The sequence below is a fragment of the Peromyscus eremicus genome, chromosome 2 (genome assembly GCF_949786415.1).
Source record: "Peromyscus eremicus chromosome 2, PerEre_H2_v1, whole genome shotgun sequence".
Lineage (NCBI taxonomy): Eukaryota > Metazoa > Chordata > Mammalia > Rodentia > Cricetidae > Peromyscus > Peromyscus eremicus.
Window position 1 is genome coordinate 160050029 of NC_081417.1, and position 18338 is coordinate 160068366.

At 47.9% G+C, this 18338-nt stretch overlaps 1 long non-coding RNA gene across 1 annotated transcript in view; it reads right to left on the minus strand.

Annotated features, from left to right (window-relative positions):
* Positions 1 to 3563: 3563 nt before the first annotated feature.
* Positions 3564 to 18338, minus strand: part of LOC131904344 (uncharacterized) — a 206915-nt gene continuing 192140 nt past the window's right edge. Inside the window, exon 3 of the long non-coding RNA XR_009377732.1 lies at positions 3564 to 3670. This is a non-coding gene — a long non-coding RNA (uncharacterized LOC131904344). The remainder of the gene's footprint in view (positions 3671 to 18338) is intronic.

Consider the following 18338-nt stretch of genomic DNA (forward strand, 5'->3'; position numbering starts at 1 on the left):
ATACATAGGACTCATAGGACCTGGAAAGCCCCAAACTGGCAGGGCAGATAGGCAGCCGGAAATGGGACTAGGAGTTGATGTTGGCCTCTTGGGCATGAATCCTCAAGCATAGCAGGATGGGAGTGTAGGCAGGGTTTCTAGGATGTAGTCTGAGGGTAGAATTCCTTCAATTCTAGAAAAACCTTGGACTCTGCTCTCTTCAACTAATTGGAAGAGGCTCACCCTCACTGTGGAGGGGCATTTGCTTTCCTCGGAGACTACTGGTGTGTGCCCATTTTGTCTATAGAACCCTCTGCAGAAACATCTAGACTGCTGTCTGTCCCCAGATCTGGCTGGCAGATGAAGGAAACTAGCAATCCCCCATCATGTGTCCTCCCTGTGACGCTGCAAATGAATGGGCACCAGCGTGGCCTAGATGGATAATCCAGCACAGACAGTGCCAAGGACACGGGTCCTCAAGCACATCTTCATCACACAGTGATTGCCTACACAGAGTGGCTCCACTCACACTCTGCTCATAATCCATCACCACCACAGCTGCCTGGAGAGGTCACCTCATTGGCAAGAGGACTAGAGTCATCCATTGGTGCTATGTTCACAGCCTTGGGGACAAAGGCGAGATGAAAGGAAAGGCTTTAGATCTGTCACTTGGATGGGACCCCGAGCTGGTCACCTAGGAGAAGGCACCACGCAAACTCCCTAGCTTTGGCCTTCTCGGGTTCCCTGAGGACAGGAGGGAGGAAGAGAGAAGGGCTGTCCATGGTGACGGATGTAGCTGACTTTAGGGGCATTGTGGCCACCCTGTCCCTCAGGACTTGAGGCAAAGAAGCCACGGATGCTCACCTGACCCATGGTCTGGCCCTGCTGGGCTTCTCTTTCCTTTCTTTCTTTACACACTGCTTAAATCCTTTCAGCATCTCATGGTGTGAGTCACAAGCCCTGTGCTTTTCTCCCCACTGGGGTCCCTCTGCCTCAAACATGAATATGCAGCCTTGGAAGGTGGGATGCTCATGTCTGCAAGGCCATGGACCAAGTCCAGGATCTCTCCTCTGCTCTTCTAGGGCAGCCAAGGAGCCACCACTTCCCCCTGGCCTCCCCTGTACCCTGAGAGAATTCATGTGTTGGTTCTAACCTGGACTCCTCTGGGCTTGGACTCCACATCAGTGCCCCAGGCATCTCTAGGTACGTGGAGAGGCCTGCCATGGCGACTCATGTTCTAAGGGTAATGCCGCTTTTCCTGTGGCTCCTTCTAGAAGCACTAGGGTTACCTGACCCAGCTAGGGCTTTCCCGGGGCCAGCCCACCTCCTCCTTTTCTGGCACAGCACCGCACCACCAGCATTGATGCCCACCTCTAGACTAGGAAGAGAAGGCAGGCTGTGGGAGTGACTGTGCCCAATGACCAATCTGCTCTTTTATTGCTTTGCATACTTGTGAGAGAAAAATAAATTTGCAGGTGTTCGGCAAAGGGTTTCTCCGTGGGCAGGAAAGCCCCAGGTTGGAGTGTGGATCCATGGTTGCGTTTTAATTAGCTCCATAAATAATTATGCCTTGGAGACACCAGATCTGCCTTCCAGGCTCCCCACGCCAATAGATCCATCTTATTTAACACATTTTTCTGATTAAACAAACCTGCGTTCTGCACTTTAAATGCCAGGGTTGCACCGGTCTCATTTTTGGCATTATCTATAAACACATCTGCCTCTACTGAATGGCAAAATCCCCTGTCACAAGTTAGCCTGGCAGGTGGGTTCCACCCACCACGACACATCTCAAGTGCTAGATCCCTTGCTCAGAATCCACATGCTGACCTCACTCTGCCTCTGACATTGTTTTTTCTCTCCAGAGCCAGGTGTGGGAGACTCTAGGGGGCCCATCTTCTCATCCAGAGCACCAGGAAGCCTCAAGTAGGACCCATATCCAGGGCATCAGGTGGGAGGCTAGTGACATGAGGAGCTGAGATGATTCAGCTGTTCTGATAAGTGTCACAGGTCTGTGGATATCCCAAGCCCTTACAGGTGGCTGCTGGGTAAACTGTAGGGTTGACCTGTGTGTTTACTCTGATAAAGGCAGCATTTTAAAAAAAAAAAAGTGCTATCTTTGGAGAGAGGTAGAAATTGTTGGGCATTGGATTCCTCATCCCCCACGAAGTACGTGAGGTTCCGCTTGCTTAGAACTTAATGGGGACTAGCTCAGAAAAACCTAAAGGAGCCCCTAGGAGGGTGGGTGCTGGAGGAGATGCAGCTTGTCCAGCTGTGGTGGCTGTGGGCAGGGGTGGTTCTTCTCTTCTATGGTCTATGAATCCAGTCCAACGTGGCAGGGGCTTCTCAGAGCCTGGGGTCAGTGCAAAGACCGTTCTAAAGTTTGCAGGAGGAGCTTCAGCAAATGGGCTCCCCGGTTTAATTTGTCTGCCAGTGGACCACGTGCCTCTCCCACCCTGTGTTGCAGCTGTGGCATGCTCTAGTTAGGAAGTGAGCGCTCCCCCGCCAGATGCCAGGTGAGAGGGTACAGAGCAGAGGAGCGTGGCTTCAGAACAGTGGGTTTTATGACTGGCTCTGAGGATCTGCTCAGCCTCATTTGCATCCCGAATGACAGTCTGGGAAAAAGGCCACTGGAAGCCCCCAGAAGCCCAGCCTCCTCCATCTCCACTGCCAGTCACAGGTCATTTTAAGCCAACATCTGGTGAGGGTATTTTTAAAACACATCTGTGGTTTAATTGGGGCTCTCCTGGGGATGTCAGGAGAGGTGTGAGGGATACATTGCTGGGAAAAGATAAAAACATTGGCAGTTGTACGAGCCCGGAAGCTGCCTGGATGATTTTGGGATGCCCTGTGATGGGCTGTGATGGGAGAAGCTTTGCACATGAAGATCTGATCGCTGCATGCTGAGAGAGACAGAAATTCCCCTTCTATCCCTAAAAGAGCACAGCATTTCTGAAAAGTGGCTTCTGCCCCAGGATTCAAGTGGGGGTGTCCCCTTAAGCAGTATAGAAACCCAGGCTGTCCTAGGATTCTGAGGAGGTTTGAGGTCACCCTAGGTCATTTTGCCAAGGAACATGAAAGGTTTCTCTGCCCTGTTAGGCAGGTCTATCATTTCTTTTTTTTCTGTGGTGACAACTGAATGGTAAAAAGAAGTTTATTCTCCACATAGACTGATGAGATCACACACACACACACACACACACACACACACACACACACACACACACAATTCTGAGGAATCTGTCCTTCCTTCAAGATGTACAGAACTATTCAAAATTCTGTAAACTCGTAGAAATACATACTAAAAACTTAAATTCAAATGGTGTTTCCTCCGGGCTGGCCTAGCTAAACAATGTGCTTCTTCCATCAAGCCACAGACACCGAGGCACAAGGAAACCCCGTTCCCGAAAGACAGGCCACCATGCCATCTGGCTGCTACACTGCCCCACCTCCTTCCTTGATAAATAGCAGTAATAATGGGAACGAAATTCCTGCCTTTCACTAGAAGGACCATTAAAATGTAAACGCAGGGAGAGGATTTTGAGTGGGCCACAAAAATGCTTTATTCCAAAGACTGCATGAGGCGAGGAACCTATTCCATAGTATGTAAATATGTCAGCTCCTGAGAGGTGCTCCAAAGGCTCTGAGTTGATCGGAAGATCTGCAACACGGTGCAGGGTCAGTCAGGATCCTGGGGAAATGTAGCCTCGGTCATTGCCCTGAACAAGTTGCTCATTTGGCTCAAATACGAAGGTTCTGACACCACAGGGGCGAGCAGGCATGCAGCAGGAGCCCAGGGCATTTCTCACTAACAAAACATGGGACCTCTGAGCAGACTCCAGAGCAGGGAGAATAGTGTGCTCAGCCTGTGCTACCCAGGAGGGGTTTTCCACGTTTGACTTTGTGTGAAGGGATACCCACACTGCCGTCCTCATCCCGTGGAGTCAGGGGTTAGACCAGACTCTCACACACACCTTTTGTATCTGTAAAGATGGCAAAGGGGTTAAACTTGTGCCAACTCCAGAGCTCTGTGGGAATGACCAGAGACCCGGCCACCAGAGGAGCTGTCCTCTGACACATGTTCTCCCTGTCCTCAAACCTCGGAGCAGGGCAACCTTGAGTATCCCGCAGTTCTGCGCCTGAGTGCTGGCTGTGCCTCTGTGAGGGTGAAGGGGATCCTGTTGCACATGTCCACATGTCACTTATAACGAGTGCCGCAGTGATACCGTGGAAAAAACGTGAGGAAAGAAGACACAGAAATCTCCACATTTGACTCATTGGGGACGTGTCCCTGTGTCACTATGGTCTCAGGGGAGTGACAGGGGACATGTCAACTGCAAACAACGACATGTACCAACTGCCTTCCATTCATATCTGGGAGGGACAAGTTCATGTTCCATGGAAACAAAGCGGGTTATGAGCTTACTAATACAGAATATGTATACGAACATGTGTGCACATGTTGGGGATGGAGAATTATGAGGAATGTGTGTGGAGGGTGGGAGGTTATGAGCAAACTAACAGAGAATACATATGTGCGCACATGAGTGCATGTATGTGGAGGGTGGGGGTTACGAACCTACTAATAGAAATATATATGTGTTTGCATAAGCATGTGTGTGCATGGATTATGAGCCTAATAACAGGGAATGTGCGTGCGTACGTCTGTGCATGTGTGTGTCTCCAGGGGTCTGTGTATATTCATGTCATCTAGAAGTATTCTTTATTTTTATTGCCTGCTTTGCTCAGGCTGCAGACAGCATTAAGATCAGCAGCAGCCTCTAAATTATAGATCGGCTCACCGAGTACACGGTGTCACTCATCAGCCACGTCATCCAGAGGCTCTGAGCACCCGTAAATTAAGTAACACAATAGCTGCAGGGAAATTAGGGGAATAATTTTCTCATTAAGCTAAAAACTTGGGGACGCTTCTGGTTACTTCCAGGCTGTTCCTGAGACAATGCAGAACCGCGCACAGACAACAGGCAGGACTCTGAACGCCAAGGGTGCCGTTCTTCAGCGCGAGTTAGGTGTGGTTTACATTAAAAATAGAACAGGCTCCCGCAAACAGACTTGTATTTATATGGAATGTTGCGACAACTGTCATTTTACATTAGTCAGAGAAATCCCACGGGTCCGTTGTAAGTATTAAATGTGGCAATTTTTTTTGTTTACCGACAAAACATAATAAAAAGAACACAGGGCTCCTGGATGACATTCAGGGGGATTCCCCCCCTCATTCCCTGAAGTTATTCATAAAATAAACATGTGTTCTCTGTCCCTGCTGCCCTGCTTTATGAGGGTTTCCTGATGGGGCACTAAGAGTGACAGGCAGAGAGAGCAGCATCCTGCTCCTGGGCCCTGCTCCAGCACCCTCATGGCTGTGTCTCCATATGTTCCAAAGAGCATCTATGAGCCTTACCCAGGAGCTCATCTTGACCAGTGTGACAAGCAGAGAGGTATGGGGGCTCAGGAAGGGCAGCACACGTGTGTGTGTGTGTGTGTGTGTGTGTGTGTGTGGTGTGTGTGTGGTGTATACATGTGTACATGTTCATGTGTGTATGCATGCATGTAGAGGTCAGAGGTCAGGTGTCTTCTTCAATTGCTCTCCACATTAGTTTTTGAGACAGTCTCTCACTGAACCTGGAGCTCACTAGTTCACCTGGGCTGGCTGGCCTGTGAGCTCCAGGGACCCTCCTGCCTCCGCTCCCAAGAGTTGCAATCACAGGCATGTGCCACCATGTCCACTGTTTTATACAGGTGCCAGGGATGAAACCTGGGTCCTCATGTTCGCAGGACAAGTACTTTACTGAATCCGGGCCTATTTTTTAGGCCCCAGAAGGGACATTTTTGTGGTGAAAAAGAGAGAATTAGTCTAGGTTACACATCTCAAGCTCAGGATTTGTTTCTTGTAGTCAAAACACTGAGCATTCCAGTGAAAGCTGTGGAACCAGCCAAGCTAGAAAAAGGAGGACTCAAACGGAATCAGCACCGTGGCAAGCAGGTCAAAGCGATGGGGTTCCAAGCACACGGCCTGTGGATCTGAGCAGAGCTCCCACTGGACAGCCTTGCACAGGCTCTCAGAGTGAGGGGCAGGGACATGCTGGCACATGACCTGCCTCCAGTGCACAGTGTTGGCTTCACCAGGTGACCGCACGCGATGGTGGCATCGTTCTGGTGACCTGTGGCAGGTGTGATACTTGTACATTCTGCATTTGAAAATTTGCTCAGACATCATTGCAGCCCACAAGCCACAACTATTCTGACTTTTCAGTGTGGAGGGGTCCTAAGGTCTACCCGGGACCTGCTGCTGCTTTACGGTGCCTGCTGATAGGCGCTCCCATCCTACATGCTCCTCAGGAGTGATGGTAGGGGCACACTGAGTTTAACTGCCATGCCCATGGGGACAGCCTCCGAATCCCTGTGATGCAGCCTAACCCCGACTCTGGTGGGTACCTGCTGCCATGACAGAAATCACCCTCTCGATCTCTCTGACAGGTACCTACATCTTGCTGATGGGAACATACCGTTTCTGTGGCCAGTCTTCACAATGGAGATGCTAACCCTGAATTATTTATTCTCTTCTCTTCTAACTTAGTCAGCCGATACAAATAAGTAAGATCGAGTAATTGCTTTCTATTTTCTAGACAATATTCTCTTGTCCTGGGTAATATCTTCATTTAAAATGTGGATGATGAGACTGTTTCAGCTTTCAACCCTCATATGGGTCCAGAGGGTCCTCAGAAGACAGTTCATGCTTCATTTCCTTGCCCAAGTAGGAAGCAACCCATTGCTCTTTTCAGTCCCAGCACACACACACACACACACACACACACACACACACACACACGGAACTATGGGTATTGATGGAACATTCAGGGAGGAATGGACCTCTATATTCCCCTAGCTATCGGGTCTTTGGTTCTGGACAGCTCATCCATGGGAAAAGCATAAAAAATTTTCATCCCAGAAAAATAACACTCCAAAGCTAAAACTTTTATGTCAAAGGTTGGGCCACTTGTCAACAAAAAGTGGTGAACCTTTAAAAAGCAATCTTAGAACCTCTCGCTGCTAAATTTGGTTTAGAATTTTGGAATTTCCTTCCTTAATGAAAACAGTCTTACAAGAAGGAAAGAAGTAATTAATTATGAGCACAGCTGCCATGTCCTAATTGTTAAAAATATTCAATTTAATTATTTAGAAAACATCTAGTCACAGTTTATGTTCATCTAGGGAGGGATATTAAAAAACCCAATATAATTAGAAATGACATCGTTACTAATTTGCAATTCAAGAACTCCTTCTAGAACATTCCTTCAAGCCCTGGTGTTCCTAACACTTCTGCTCCTGGAGTAAAAGAAGATGGTGGCACCCTGAGATTTGTAAGGGAAGATGCAGGAAATATGGGGACACAGGTGGAGTCGAGCATCTTAATATACCTGGGGTATCTTTTGGGATCCAGGTCTTTAAGACATCACCAAGCACAAGAAAAAAGGCCCTCCATAGGCAAGAATCGGCTGACAAGAAAAGCTAAGAATTGGATCTCTAAAGACCTAGACACTGACATTAACAGAAACAGAACACAAATGTATATGTTTAATCTGTTTAGGGAAAGAAAGGAGGGCAAATTAGAGTATGATTAGAGAATAAGAGAATCTCAAAGCCAGAGAGGTGAGTTTGAGGGAAAAGGTAAATAAATCCTCTAAAGATAGAAATGTAATTATTAAAAAATTAAAGCTAAGGCTACCGAGAAGTCCACTGGATAAACAGCGTGCTATGCAAGCATTGGGACTGGAATTCAGGTCATCAGTACCGATGTAAATGCTAGGTGGGCATGGCAGTCCACTGTAATCCTAGCACACAGGAGACAGAGAGGAGATTCCTGGGGCAAGCTGGATAGCTAGACTAACTACATCAGTGTGTTCTGGGTTCAACTGAGAGACCCTGTCTCAATGAACAAGGTGGAGAGTGATTGAGAAAGATTTCTGACATCAACCTTGGGCCTCCAAGTGCACATGTACATTACTAATGCACCCTCACATACACACCAAAATATGTGCACACACCTGCACACACAAATAAACACACAAAATAAAATTTAAAGCTCATTGCAGAGAAAATATTAGTCAAAAAGAGAATTGGTGAATTGAAAGATAAATCAAAAGACATTAATAGGAGCTGGGAATAGTGGTGCATCCTGTAACCTTAGGGGCGGGGGAAAGGTAGGAGGATTGATGCCAAGTTTAAGGCCAGCCTAGGCTACATAGTAAGCCCCAAGCCTGCACTGCAGAATGAGACCCTGCCTCAAAAATTAAGAACAATAACCAAGCCGGGCGGTGGTGGTGCACGCCTTTAATCCCAGCACTCGGGAGGCAGAGGCAGGAGGATCGCTGTGAGTTTGAGGCCAGCCTGGTCTACAAAGCAAGTTCCAGGACAGCCAGGACTCTGTTACACAGAGAAACCCTGTCTCGAAAAACAAAAAACAAAAAACAAAAATAAAAGAAAAAAGAACAATAACCAAATGTTTTATTAGGAAAGCCGAGGCAGAGAGAACATGCCAGAAAATATGAGGTAGAAAAGACACAGAAATCAATACAAAGTACAGATGGAATGAAACTCAGGGGCAGAAATGACTGAGCAGCCCCTGGGTTCTCAGGGATATTTAGTTAGCCCTGCTCAAGATGAACTGATGGATGAGGATGTAGCTCAGCAGGGGAGTGCTCGCCTAGCAAGCACAAGGTCCTAGGTTTGATTCCCAACACCAAAATAAACAAAAGAAACCTAATGATGGGCCGGAACGACTTAGCAGTCAAGAGTACTTCCTGCTCACTCAATATGCTGTTATTTATTCCATTGAAAAGAAGACACCAGGGCTGGGAGACAGTAGTGTGGGCATGAAGAACTGAGTCTGGATCCCCAGCACCCTGCACCCAGCACCTAGAACCCATGTGAAGAGCCACAAGTGGGAGCGTGCGCCTCTAATCCCATCACTAGGGAGGCAGAGACAAGAGGGTCCCTGGAGCCCACTGGGCAGCCAGTCCACTGAATTAGCAAAACATCAGGTGGACAGCAAGAGGGGAAGACATCCCATGTCCTCACTGGCCTCCACATACACGTACACACGTGCACCCCACTCCTCTCCTGTACCCCCGTGCCCCACTGTACTCCTTCCTTTCCTCGGCAGATTCTACTTTCTGTCTTTCATTTCATTTCCTCTGGTCTGTCTAAAGTTAGCTCCAAGCAGCCTTTGGTCCTCATTAGGGCACCAAAGCCACTCACGTCAGTAAGCTCACTGCTTCATCAGTCCTGGAAGGTGGCATGGAGGTGGCAACCCTCTCACGTCGCCCCTGGGTACATCTTTTCCACTGACTTCCTGGCCCTTGTCTCCGAGTCTCAGGGATGGGGTAGATTCTTCCCAAATGTCCTTGGTGAGGACAGGTTTCTTCAGGGTACCCCAAGGAGGCACAAACTTCAAAGGACAAGTGGCAAGTAATGACAGGAACTCCCATTTCCATAGTTCCAGAGGCCAGACATCAGCGGGGCCGTATTCTCTCTGAAGGCCCTCGGGAAGGGCCTTTCTTGCCTCATCTTCCTGCTGCTTCCGGAAGCCCCCGGTTTGCGTCAGTCGCCTCCACTATCATTTTGTGTCCTGTGGTCCCTTGTCCAAACCTGAACCGCCTCAACCTGATCACACACACACAAACCTTATTTCCACAAGAGGTCACACTCGCAGGTGCCAAAAGTTAATTGGATTTATCCCTCTGGGGGACAGGCCAAGCCATGGCACCCAGTCTTCTGACTACAAGCACCCCGCCTCTGTGGCAAAGGGTCAAGGGCCCCCTCTTCTCCCCAGGCCGGTGGCTGTTTGCTTCAGAGCTCCTAGGATGGAAGCTTCTCTCTCCATTAACTTTGCATTTGTGTTTTATTCCTTAAACTGTGGGAGATTCAGGCTGTGGAACCCCTCTGCCCTGGAAACCCCAGCCTTGGAGTGCGAGCATCACAATGGACTTTGAAGTGGCGCTTCTCAGCACATCTACATCAGGAGCCCCACACTCTTCCTCACCAGTCCCTTGCCCAAATGCCTCACCTCTCTTGATGCCCACCACCTCTGGGTACAGCAGACAATCACCCACAGACACACTTGGCTTCAAGAACCACTCTTTAACTTGACTGTATCTGCAAAGTCCTTATTTCTATGAGACGGCACAGGCACTAGGAGTTTGAGACTGAACTTACCTTTCTATGGGACAAGGTCAGAGCTCTATCAGCAAGGGTGTGCCAAGTGTCTACCCCCTGTCATCACCCTGGCTACATCTGCTGTGAGTCACTGTCTTTTTTCACCTGGTGACTGCCCGTGCCTCCCAGAGGCTGTCTTCCCAGAGCCAGCTCTCTGCAGCCAGCAAGAGGGACCCTGTGTACACAGGAGTCAGACCCCACGGCCCCATCCTCACATATTTGGGGTGGGTACCAGCAGCCTGTGAAGCCCTCTGGCCATGGCCCATCCCCCACTCTGTGATCTCACATTCTCGTTCACGCTGTCTTAGTCACACTGGCCACCATATTATCTCTGCGGAGGACAAGCAGGAGCCCAGTCCAAACTGACTGTCTCTCCACCTTGACACTCCTCCTCCAGGGGACAAGCCCCTTTCTCATACGCCCCAGGCTTCATTCAAATTCACCACCCACTTCACCGAGACCATCCTCACTACCTGTAGGCAGTCATCCTTGGCATCCCAACCCTCCCTACCCCATTCTCACTTCTCCTAATGTAATTGCCACTTGCCAGACACTCCTAAAATTCCCTCAGGGACTATGGTTACTCGTTAGAATCTGTCATGCCCACTAGCATGGAGTTCAACGGGACAGAGCTTTGTCGGCTCCATACATTGTGAATCCTAAGTGCCTTGAACAGAGCTAGGCTACATAGTGTTTGGATCTCTGTGGAAGGAAGAAATGGAGTCTTATCCACATGGAGTAACAGTAGTGTCCATTTTGTGGAGCAGAAAATAATTAAGATGCTAAAACATCCTCACAGCAAGGGTGTTTCTGGCTGGCCATGCAGGGTCTCAGTAGGGTCTGCCCTCCCTTACGTTTCTTGTTTGAGAGGATGGTCACACTATTGATTAACTTTAGACTGTTCACTCTTGTATCTAGGTTAGAATTTGCAGAACAGCCACTAAAAAGTAGAAAGAAAAGATACAATTGCTAAGCCATCCATAGTTCCAAAATGAAAAAGGGAGAGGTGAACCTCAATCAATGGAGAAAAAAGAAGAAACAGAATCATACACACACATTCATATACACACACATTCATACACACACATTCATACACACACACATTCATACACACACATTCATGCACAAACTCATATACATAAACATTCATACACACACATTCACACATGCATTTGTACACACACACACACACACACACACACACACACACACACACACCCCAAACATGGAAAGTACTAGATAACAATAATGAGTTTAAGCCAACGAATAGTTACATCCAGTAAAACCGATCCAGTTTTCAAAGTAAAAGAAGGAGTAATTGGCATAATTTTAGAGAAAAATCCTGCTATTGTGCTGCTTAAACCCACCATGACCAAAACAAGAAGCAGGCCATTTTAACTGAGAGGGTGGTGGGAGACAGGAAACGTCATCCAAACACTGGTAAACAACATGGGCTTTAACGAGAACCGCATCACCTGCTATGGCCAAGAGGCTCACTGCGGACTGATGAAATATTTGGTTCAGTAGGAGACACCAGGATGGAGAGATGGGTCAGTGGGTAAAGGTGCCTGCTGCCCGATGACCTGACCCTTGGACCAATGTGGCAGAAGGAGAGAACCAACTCTCAAAATTGTCCTTTGACCTCCACACGTGAGCTGTAGCACGTGTGCCCCCCATCCCATGGGAGTGCCCAGGCTCTGAGGCGCTGGGTCAAAGGGTCTGATCATAAAATTGGATAGTAGAGAGTCACTCTCTTAAAAATCTAACAATACAGCAGGGATGATAGAGATGTCATATAGGATGTGATACTCTTTCTCCCCTGGGATGCATAAAAAGAGCTGAAATGCCAGAAGGGCCCTGGCAGAAAGCAGGAGAGGAAGTTAAAGGACCCAGGAAACTGGTGTGAGAGAATGGATCCCCTGTGTGGTCACAAAACATGCTAATGAGTGTGTTCCTTGGGGAAGGCAGGAGGGCACATTGTTCCAAGGCCATAAGGAACATGCCCAGTATCATTTGTTTGCATGTCAGGACTGAGGACCAATGAAAGAGGAGCTGTGGAGGAACAGACTGGCAGGGAGCAAGGGGTCCCAGTCCTGTAGCAGCCAAGACCAGGGCCTGACTAGCAAAGTCACTAAGATGAACATGAATGCCAAGGAGCTGCCGCAGACCTGGTGGTCAAGAGTTAGAGTGAAGGTCATTAGAACACAGGGCAGGAGGGATGCCCAGCTGGTTAGGAGAAGACTGGCAGGATTTAGGGAGGCTGACAACAGTCCTCTGAATAGAAAGTCTTAGTCTCTTACCCAATCTCTGGACCTGGGTCATGTTTCAGAGCTTGAACCCAGTGAAAAACAGAGAAAGGAGTTCCACAGCAAATTTATTCAAGGGATGAACTCTTGAAGGTCCTATCACCATTTATTTGAGCATGGGTGTGTAAGGGAATATTTGATATTTTGAGAACTGTTGGATGCAGATTTCAAGTTGACGCTGAGACTCAGAGACCCCAAGAGCCACCATGGTGACCCTTTTATATGGGGCGGGGGGAGGGAGGGATTGATAATTCCTGGGAAAAATCCATTTATGTGGGACCATCTGGACCATGGGTCTATATGGTGGCCATTTCTTACCTCTTCTAGTGTGTAACTGGGATTAATGTACCAAATTGCTTTAGCCCCACACCAAGGTCCCAGATCTGTTGGATATGCAGGGGGAAGGGCAATTAAAAGCTGCTTAAATTGCTCTTCTCTTTGTGTTGGTTGAGATAGCAACCCAAAACTGCACATCCCAAGAAAAAGGTGGGGATGAGCGCCTGCCTTGAGCATCTAAAGGAAGAAGGGGTGATCTCTATTTAATCTTCGTTTATTTCTAGTGTAGCCCCTGCAGAGAGCAGTAGGCTTTGCAGTGATGTGAGAACTGTAGGCACCACTGATTAGCAGGTTAATCAGTCATAACAACAGCCTGAGGTCTTTTCTAGAGCAGAACATTCCAACCTCAGATTAGAGCATACAGTAAATAGTGAATGGTTTATAGACAGCTCCACTCTTTTCCACCTCAATCAGGAAAGAGTTTTATTCATGTAAAACAACAGCATGGTTAACACTCATTTACAACAAACAAGCAAATTAAATCAAGCAGAACAAGAGCCTAAAGTATAAGGAGTAAGACAAGAACACTTGAAGCCATTTCTATTTGAGATACTAGCCAGCGCAACTGAGCAAGATAAAGGAAATCAGGACAGAGATCATGGAGGAAGACGCTGATGCTTTCATGATGGGTAGATGAAGGGATGTACAGAGCGTATAGGATTCAGGAGTAGACGATCACACTAAATCAACTAGAAATGCTGGGCATAGGTCAACGCACATAAAAAAGGAACTGTACTTCTCTGTTGGCAGTCATAAAATAAAAATGAGGAGTGCTGGAAAAGGGTACAACACATCAACTCTTGAGGAATAAATCTTATAAAAGCACAAAGCTGCACACAGTGAGTCCACAAAGCTACCCACAGTGAGTCCACAAATGCACACAGTAAGTCCACAAAGCTGCACACAGTGAGTCCACAAAGCTGCACACAGTGAGTCCACAAAGCTACCCACAGTGAGTCCACAAATGCACACAGTAAGTCCACTGAAGGCTGCAACCCAATAGTGCTCTATATTGAATTGCTGCAGATCATATTTGGTATGTGAGAAATCGTCCCCACATACTTGCTGAAAATGAATGAATACACCACAAATATTTACATGTATCGTGTCTTCCCTTCTTACTGTCAATGTGCTCCCTTCTCCATGCCTGGGTGTAGTATCACCTCCTCCCTTCACCCCCTTTTGTAAAGAGCTATCTTTTTAACCCAACTATCATCATCTCCACTAATCCAGCTGTGCCTACTAGTGAATGTCCATTGGGATAGGGCTCTTGGACTACTACATTCCTTCCCAGATGAAGACAGTGGCAAGGGTCCTCGAACCCTCACCTGAGTTTCCAGCTATTCCTCCCAGCCTTTTGTATGCAATCATGCCCTAATTGCATCGCGGGGTCTTGGGAGAGTGGGTAGAGCCTACAGGCTGGGGAAGGATAAAGGAAGGGACTCCGTCTACCTTAGATGAAGACTCTCTAGCGCAGCTGCTTCTCGGTCACGCCCACTCCCCATGCTCTGTAAGTCAGTAAATAAACTCATTGCTTCTGCAAGGGGACTCATGATGGAATTGTACTTTGGATTGTCCTTAGAGTCTCAGGAAGGGGAGAGGAATCTGTTCGTATCCCCCAAGGAAGGAATTTTAGCAATGCCCCTATACCAGGAACTGCTGTGGGATGGTCTTACTCTTTACTGTGAATATGTGTTGCTACCATTGGTTAATAAAGAAGCTGCTTTGGTCTATGGCAAGACAGGTTAGAGCCAGGTGGGAAATGCACACAATGATACAGGGAGAAGAGGGGGGTGAGGGGCGCAGCAACAATGACAAGATGTAATGACAAGGTAAAGCTGTGAGACACATGGTGATACATCATTGATTAATAGAAATGGGTTCATTTAAGATGAAGGAGCTAGCTGAGCCATAGACCAAACAGTTTGTAATTAATATACACCTCTGTGTGATTATTTGGGACGGAACGGCTGTGGGATGCAGGAAAACTTCTGGCTACAAGGGACAGTCCATGTTACGACTCCTTTGAGGTGTCCGTCACTGCACTCTAGTGATGAATCACTCAGGCGATCGTCCAGTGTCCACCTTCCCTACTGGGCTGTCGACTCCACCATGAGAAACGTACCTGGCATGAGGAAGTGCCCCAGGATGTTCACTGACTGCCTGATTTAATGAATTTGCTTTGGCCTCTGAGAGAGTTCATTCAATACGCATGACTTCAATGCAGCCTTCATATTTTCCATTTCCCTGAAGAGATCCACCCTCACTGGTCACCGTCCATCCATTTACATGATTTTCCCCAAGGCACCTGCATGGTCCAGGAGCCATGCTATTCTAGGGACACAGCCATAACTAAGCCATATGACATCTAAGCACTGCTTTCATGGGCTACAGGAACACAAGGAGAAAGATTTTAGCTGGTTGCAGAGGAGGGGGTGTCTTCTCCTTTTTGCAACATTTTATGTAATCCCCCCAAATAGCTGAGGGAGGACATTGCTCCTCTCCTGCTTGTCACATACAATAATCGTCTCCCATGGAATTCCAATTTGGTGGCTCTCTCGGGTGAGTAGTCATCTAAGAAAACCTTATTAATACAGTCAGAGCTTGTGGTAGCTGTGATTCATTTAAAACTAAGATGGAGGAGAAAAATCGATACTACTTAGCTCTGGTCACTTTACATTTTGCTATAATCAGGGTAAGCGTCTCTTGTAAATATTCTGCCCCCTACCAGTTTATCAGACTCACCAGCCTCTGCCCCCACCCTAATCCCCATGATTTTGTTCAATATTGTGTTTTATTCACAACATAGCAGGTGACCACCCAGAAGAAAGTCCCCGCAAACTTATCGCTGAGCAAATTCTCCTTGTCCCAGTGTTACTGCTTTAGTCAGATCCAATACACGGACTTTAGAACAGCTCCACATGCTTGCCTGATGCTGCCTGGCACTTCCCTGAATTTCCATGCTGCAGTGCAGTTCATTTCCTGCCTTGACTACAGGCACACAGGCAGGCCTGAGCTCTGAGCAGCAAGGAACTCTGAGCCAGGAATGGGGTCTCCCTGGTACAGCCCTGGCACATGGGCTCTGATGTCAGCTTTGCTACGCACCCTTAGCCACTTTCTCTCAAGCTTGCTAGCTTCACATCCCTGCCCATGTCCCCAGGGCTTCCTCCCATCCTAGAAAAGGCAGCAGCATATCAGCTGTAACAGCCCTGGTGGCAGGATCGGCCTCTCAGCAGAGCAATCACATCTCCCTGTGGCCTTGAAAGGATGGAAAAATGGATCCTGGCAGGGCAGGACAGAGAAGCATGGGCTCCACTCGGCTCTGCACATTTTTCTTGAACCAATATAAGCATCTCGTAAATCTCGTTAAAATTATAAGCATCACCCAGAAAGGGTGATGAAATCACACTCCCCACCCCCTTGTCTGGCTGCCCAGTGTTGTGTCCAGTCAGGATATTCCTGTCAGCCTGTCACTGGCCCAGGGCAGGGGTGAGATGGGACACCGGCCACGTGGATGTCATTTTGCTGAGCTGTCCTCCTCAGACCATTCCCACCTCCTCTACCTGCTGTTCGAAGACATCAAACACAATTGAAAGGACACACACGGAATTGCTCCCAGTTCCCTACAGCCCTTTGATGAAGCGGCCTACTTAGGGACGTGGGCAAAGCCCTGAGCAGGGTTTTCCATTCAGACATCGGTCACTTTACCGCTGCACATTTGTCAACCCATTTGAGCCTCAAGAGACACTGTCATCATTCCCAGTTTGCAGATGAAGACAGGGAGTTAAGTGACTTCCTGGAGGTCACACTGACTGACTGATCTCAGGCTACTCATCCTTGCAATAACTGCCACTGACCACTGAGCAGGGAAGCACCAACATTCTGGACCCCAAGTCCTCCAGGACCTATACTGGAGAAAGCACAGAGAACAGCTGCTTTAGACTTAGTCATCCCCGCCCCCCAAACCATCCGATGAATAAATACTTTCACCCTGCCCAGCTCCCCCACAGGCTGTGGCAATGAGCTTTTGGGGGGATCCCAGCTCACCATCTAGTCTCAGCTCAAAAGCCACAGCCCCTGAGAATCATCCTGCTTCCTTGGGGAGACTGGAACAGGTACCCCTCTAAGATCTCTCCCTTACATCCTCTTGCACAGAAGACCTTTCCTTCCTGCTGTGTTGGGTATTGTATGCACTGTCTCCCTTAATCTCTTCTGAGCTCAATAGCATCCCTCTGAAATCCATGTCCACTCAGAACCTCCAGTGAGACCTTATTAGGAAAGGGTTGTCACGGTTAGCTTTAATAGTCAACTGGGTGCCACCTAGGATCACCTAGGAAGAGAATCTCTGTAGGGGATTGTTCAATGAGTTCACTGATGTGGGAACATCAGCTGACTGTGAATGGCACCATTTCTGGCAAGAGGTCTGAACTGTACAAAGTGAGAGGAATTGGGCTGAGCACAAGTCTCCTGAGCAATTGGCATGCACACCCTCACCTCTGCTCTGATATTGACTGAATATGACCAACTGCTTCAAGATCCTGCCTTGACCTCCCCACAGCAACAAACTGTAGCCTGGAACTGTGAGCAAAAAAACTCCTTTCTCCCCTGCATTGCTTTTTATCAGGGTATTTTATCACAGCAACAGATATGGAGCTAGGACAAATGGTCTTTGGAGATGTAACTGGTTCAGATGAGGTCATACCAGATTAGACTCAATAGTGACACTGTTATAAAAAGGTCATGTGAAGACCACAGGAAGAAAAGACGGAGTGGAGACAGATTTAAGGAACACCAGATTGGTGTCATATGTTTACAAATCTCATGGTAAGATACTAAGATTGCTGGAAGTGCCTAGAATCTCACAAGGTTCTCACCCAGAACCTCTGCTGGGAGAATGCCCAGTTTACATCTTGATGTCTGCCATGGTGAACATGTCAATTTGACAGGATCAAGGCGACAAGCCCCTGGACAGCTGTGGAAGGATTATCTAGATTAGGTTAGCCTCCGGAAACACCTGTGAGGGGTTGTCTGGGTTTGGTTAATTGAGGTAGGAAGACCCACATTAACAATGGGTGTCACTTTCCCACTGGACAGGGTCTTAGCTTAATACAAAGGAGGAAGTGAGCGGAGTGTAACCACTCTGCTTCCTGACCCCTGCACAACCTGAGCCAGCTGCCTCAGGCTCCTGCCACCAAAGCTTTCCTTCCAGAGGGACTGTGCCCTCCACCTGTGAGCCCAAATGGCCCTTTTCCCCTTAAGTTGACTTTGCCAAGGTGTTTCTTCATCACAGCGACAGGAAACGTTCCCTAGACAATGCCATGTGTTGGGCCTTTAGAAAATTGGGATGAGAGGTAGTTTTCTTTTGTTTTGTTTGTTTGTTTGTTTGTTTGTTTTGGAGGCCACCCAGTTTGTAGTTCTTTACTACAAGAGCATAAAGAGATTTTTTTTTTTTTCAAGACAGGGTTTCTCTGTTGTAGTTTT